General features: G+C 44.7%; 1 protein-coding gene across 2 annotated transcripts in view; it reads right to left on the bottom strand.

Annotated features, from left to right (window-relative positions):
* The window catches only part of LOC118377301 (ras-GEF domain-containing family member 1B-A-like), a 146,154-nt gene that overhangs the window by 42,049 nt on the left and 98,105 nt on the right, over positions 1-6,000 (bottom strand). The gene's annotated exons all lie outside the window — the stretch shown is intronic.

The raw sequence follows: 6,000 nt of genomic DNA, 5'->3' as shown, positions 1-6,000 counted from the left end.
ACACACACAACTCCCTCCATCCGCACACACACACACAACTCCCTCATCCGTACACACACACTCCCTCATCTGTACACACACACACACACAACTCCCTCATCTGTACACACACACACACAACTCCCTCATCCATACACACACAACTCCCTCATCTGTACACACACACACAACTCCCTCATCCATACACACACACACACAACTCCCTCATCCATACACACACACACAACTCCCTCATCCATACACACACACACAACAACTCCCTCATCCATACACACACACAACTCCCTCATCCATACACACACACAACTCCCTCATCCATACACACACACAACTCCCTCATCCGTACACACACACAACTCCCTCATCACACACACACACAACTCCCTCATCCGTACACACACACAACTCCCTCATCCATACACACACACACACACACACAACTCCCTCATCCATACACACACACAACTCCCTCATCCGTACACACACACACACACTCCCTCACACCACACACACACACACACAACTCACCTCACACACACACACAACTCCCTCATCCATACACACACACACAACTCCCTCATCCATACACACACACATCATCTGTAGCCATCTGGCGCTTGTAACGCAGTGGGTTCATACACATACACTGTACACACACACTCCCTCAAAATCCATACACACACACACAACTCCCTCATCCATACACACACACACACAACTCCCTCATCCATACACACACACACAACTCCCTCATCCATACACACACACAACTCCCTCATCCATACACACACACAACTCCCTCATCCATACACACACACACACACTCCTCATCCATACACACACACACAACTCCCTCATCCATACACACACACACACAACTCACACACAACTCCCTCACACACACACACACAACTCCCTCATCCATACACACACAACTCCCTCATCCATACACACAACTCCCTCATCCATACACACACACACACACTCCCTCATCCACACACACACACACACAACTCCCTCATCCATACACACACACTCCCTCATCCATATACACACACACACAACTCCCTCATCCATACACACACACTCCCTCATCCATACACACACAACTCCCTCATCCATACACACACACACACACAACTCCCTCATCCGTACACACACACAACTCCCTCATCCATACACACACACAACTCCCTCATCCATACACACACACACAACTCCCTCATCCGTACACACACACAACTCCCTCATCCATACACACACACACACAACTCCCTCATCTGTACACACACATCCCATCTCCTTGAGTGAGAACACACCACAGTGATTTACATCAGAGTAGCATCTGTTGCACCATGTGTCTCTCTGGCGGTAAGATGGAGATCATGAGACTATATACGAGTCAACGCCTCAGCCGAAACAAAGGCTAACTTTAGCACGCTGCTGTTTGGATTGTTTAAGCCACTGTGTGTGTGTGTGTGTGTGTGTGTGTGTGTGTGTGTGTGTGTGTGTGAGCAAAGCAAGCATGAACAAAAGGAACAGATTGACACCAGATATATACGGACGGCTGGTTTAGAAAGTAACTTCGCTGGCTGTGTGTTTAAAAAGAAAACACAACCATCATTCATTGACTTAAGTAATAAATAATACAAACACAGAAGGTACATATATGGTATATATATATTCATGAGTTAACACATTTACTACATGTTGACATCTTCATTTAACCAGGCAAATCCAAAATAATTCCTACGCACAAATACAAAACGACTGTCTGGTTTATAAATAGCAGTACGGTAATATCCATGACTTAAAAATAAACATAACCATGTGTTTCCTATCCTATGTTTACACCAATACCAATCTGTTCCCAGTCATTCCTTGGCACTACACTCCGCCCAGTCATTATCACACGCCACCTGATGACGCCATGAGTCGTGTTGCTTAAAGAACTAGGGTACTTTCTCGCCACACGGAAACAACCGATTCAATTTATATTTTTTATTTTTTATTTAACTAGGCAAGTCAGTTAAGAACAAATTCTTATTTTCAATGACTGCCTAGGGACAGTGGGTTAACTGCCTTGTTCAGGGGCAGAACGACAGATTTGTACTTTGTCAGCTCAGGGGGTTTGAACTGGCAACCTTCCGGTTACTAGTCCAACGCTCTAACCACTAGGCTACCCTGCCGCCTCTACACTCTAATCACTAGGTTACCCTGCCGCCCCTCCACTCTAACCACTAGGTTACCCTGCCGCCCCTCCACTCTAACCACTAGGTTACCCTGCCGCCCCTCCACTCTAACCACTAGGTTACCCTGCCGCCCCTCCACTCTAACCACTAGGTTACCCTGCCGCCCCTCCACTCTAACCACTAGGTTACCCTGCCGCCCCTCCGCCCCTCCCACTCTAACCCTCCACTCTAACCACTAGGTTACCCTGCCGCCCCTCCGCCTCCACTCTAACCACTAGGTTACCCTTCCGCCCCTCCACTCTAACCACTGGTTACCCTGCCCCTCCGCCCTCCACTCTAACCACTAGGTTACCCTGCCGCCCCTCCACCCCTCCACTCTAACCACTAGGTTACCCTGCCGCCCCTCCACTCTAACCACTAGGCTACCCTGCCGCCCCTCCGCCCCTCCACTCTAACCACTAGGCTACCTGTACGCCCCTCCACTCTAACCACTAGGCTACCTGCCACCCCTCCACCTAACCACTAGGTTACCCTCCACCCCTCCACCCCTCCACTCTAACCACTGGGCTACCCTGCCGCCCCTCCACCCCTCCACCCCACTAGGTTACCCTGCCGCCCTCCACTCCACTAACCACCCCTCCCCCCTCCACCCCTCCACTCTAACCACTAGGCTACCTGCCGCCCTCCACCCCTCCACTCAACCACTAGGCTACCTGCCGCCCCTAACCCTCCACTCTACCCCTCCTGCCGCCCTCCACCCCTCCACTAACCACTAGGCTACCTGCCGCCCCTCCACCCCTCCACTCTAACCACTAGGCTACCTGCCGCCCCTCCACCCCTCCACTCTAACCACTAGGCTACCTGCCGCCCCTCCACCCCTCCACTCTAACCACTAGGCTACCTGCCGCCCCTCCACCCCTCCACTCTAACCACTAGGCTACCTGCCGCCCCAATCCTTGTCATAGGCCATGATATGGAAGTAAAAGGGTAGTGACATGTTTTAGGTAGTGATTAGTGACGAACTACAATCCCACATGACAACAAAAATAAATAATGTATACAGTTTACTGTACAATTCTGTCGTCAATTGTATTATTCTGTAGAATAATATACTAAACACTGTAGAATCCCTCAATCATGTGTAGTACTAAATATAGAATGTTGTAGTATACTATAGTAAATACACTAGTATTTATTTAGTAGTACTAGTATTCACTACTACAGAAATGTCCCCGATAACACTAGTCTGTGAAAACATTTTAACTATAGTGAATCTATCTATCTATCTATCTATCTATCTATCTATCTATCTATCTATCTATCTATCTATCTATCTATCTATCTATCTACCTCACTATCTATCTATATATCTATCTATCTACGTACCTATCTACCTACCTCACTATCTATCTACCTACCTACCTACCTATAGGTTATGGAAAATGTGCTTGTTTTGTATTTCTGTATTTCTGTATTTTTCCTGAAGGAAAAGGACCTCACTTCTATGTAAAAGATGATAGAACAAAAGCTACAGTAATTACTGCAGTGTACACTACTATTTTTTTTACTCAAGTATTTATACTTTTTGCAGACTTCAGTCACTGACAGTGAGACCATCAGTTATCCTGGGCTGTAAAACAGTACACAGGAAATCCTATTCCCACGCCTCAGGCCTGGGTGGAGTCATGCAGAGAGAGACAGGTTTGGCCCTAAACAGAGAGTACACAGTGGCAGAATATCTGACCACTGTGACTGACCCAAAATTAATAAAAGCGTTGACTATGTACAAACTAAGTGAACATAGCCTTGCTATTGAGAGGCAGCTGAAGGCAGACCTGGCTCTCAAGAGAAGACAGGCTATGTGCTCACTGTCCGCAAAATGAGGTGGGAACTGAGCTGCACTTCCTAACAACCTGCCAAATGTATGACCATATTAATGCATCCCAATTCGGCTTGCCAAACCGCACATCCCCTTTTTTAAAAAACGAGAAAAAAAGTGGAAATAATATTTTGTCTATTATAAAACGCCATAGCCAGTATACACTTCCTCAACATAGTCTAATTTAATCTAAGATTACTCAAGAAATCTGTCATTCATTTTTTGACGTTTTTGCCAAAAGACATCTTTAGTTGCCTCTAACTAAGATGTTTGGTGCAGTGTTTTTCAATAATTAAAAAAAAAGAGTGGATTAAAACCAGTCTCTCGTTGAACGACAAAGACTTTCCTGTAGAATCCCTACTGTTGACCAATCACCGATAAAAAGGGGACGTAGGTTGCCTCCATGAATAAAAATGCTGTGTCGCCGAACAGTGAAAAAAAAAACGAAGTCCAACATGAAGAGAAACGTCACAAAATGTCGTCATAATATATGCAAACGCCTTTAGAGACACATTTCCCTTCAGATTATTACACAGAGACACAAAGAACACGAAAACAAATCCAATGTTGATTAACTCCCGTATCAGCCCAAATACCCGCGAGATCACAGCGAGATCACAGCGAGATCACAAAGAGCAAGATTTGTAAAAAGGGCAACCGGTGAATTTTAATGTATGGGCTTTATTGGCATGGGAAACATATATGTTTATATTGCCAAAACAAGTGAAATAGATGAATAAACATTAAACGGTAAACGTTACGCTTACAAAAGTTCCTAGAATAATAAAAAGACATTTGAAAATGATTGGTCAACAGATTATCCGAGAAAGTCAAGAACAAACACTCATGTAAAGCCTTGGTAATGAAAGAGAGGAGAAGATATACAACACTGTATATTAAAGACATAATTACATTTTGGAAGTGTCTTAATTATGCTGAGAACTTTTGTAAGCGTAACGTTTACTGTTTCATGTTTATTCATCTATTTCACTTGCTTTGGCAATATAAACATATATGCTCCCCATGCCAATAAAGCCCATACATTAACATTGAAATGGAGAGAGCGAAGCGAGATGAGGGGGAGAGAACAGGGACGAGAAGGGGATTCTTGGAGGAGCCTAAATAAACAGCCCCCCCTCCTCCTCCTCCCTTAGTTAAATAATCTAAAGCATGAAGAATGTCACTCACCTACAGCATTAAGAAATAGAATCGGAGATTAAGAACTAGATATCGTTGGTTCACCGGCTGAAGCCTGGGAATGGGGGCTAAGGGAAACCTATCTAGGGGCTATCTATATAGATTTTTTTTTTTTTAACTAAACCTTGTAGTTAAGAAAAGGCCATGGACGGGACTCTGATGAGGAGGTAAATAAAAACAAACCACCTAGGTAGTAATGTAAACGATATCATGTTAGAAAACAGGTCCCGTTATAAAGTACATTCTGCGCTTTAGTGAGGAAAACACTCTTAAATACAGCAACAATACCATCAACCTGTTTCCGCATAGCCAGTCATTGCAGTAGACAGAAGAAGTGACTGCTGTGTGTTTTAGTCAAATCATACTAGCGAGCATAGCATACAACCCACCTAGGTCCCATGGGTTGACCAGTGGCTCCCAACAAGGGATACTAGGACCCCTGGGGGTACTTAGTCTATCCACAGGGGTAATTGAGAAGACTTCAAGAGACCCTAGGTTTACTAGAAAAAATGAGGGGGTACTTCATGGGTACTCTGGGCAGAGGGAAAGGAATCAGTTGATGATACACTGAAAACCACTGGGTTTGACAACTATTTTTTCATGTTCATTTATTAGGCCACAAATCTATTCCGTATATTCATCAAAGCAGAAATAACGAATCCAAATAAACCCCTATAGCGCTTGAATCGCAACAAAACTCACAAGTCAGACGCAGTAAAAAAAAAAATAACG

Source organism: Oncorhynchus keta, chromosome 14 (genome assembly GCF_023373465.1).
Source record: "Oncorhynchus keta strain PuntledgeMale-10-30-2019 chromosome 14, Oket_V2, whole genome shotgun sequence".
NCBI lineage: Eukaryota > Metazoa > Chordata > Actinopteri > Salmoniformes > Salmonidae > Oncorhynchus > Oncorhynchus keta.
The sequence above is the reverse complement of the archived record's forward strand: the minus strand, read 5'-3'. Positions and strand labels throughout refer to the sequence as shown.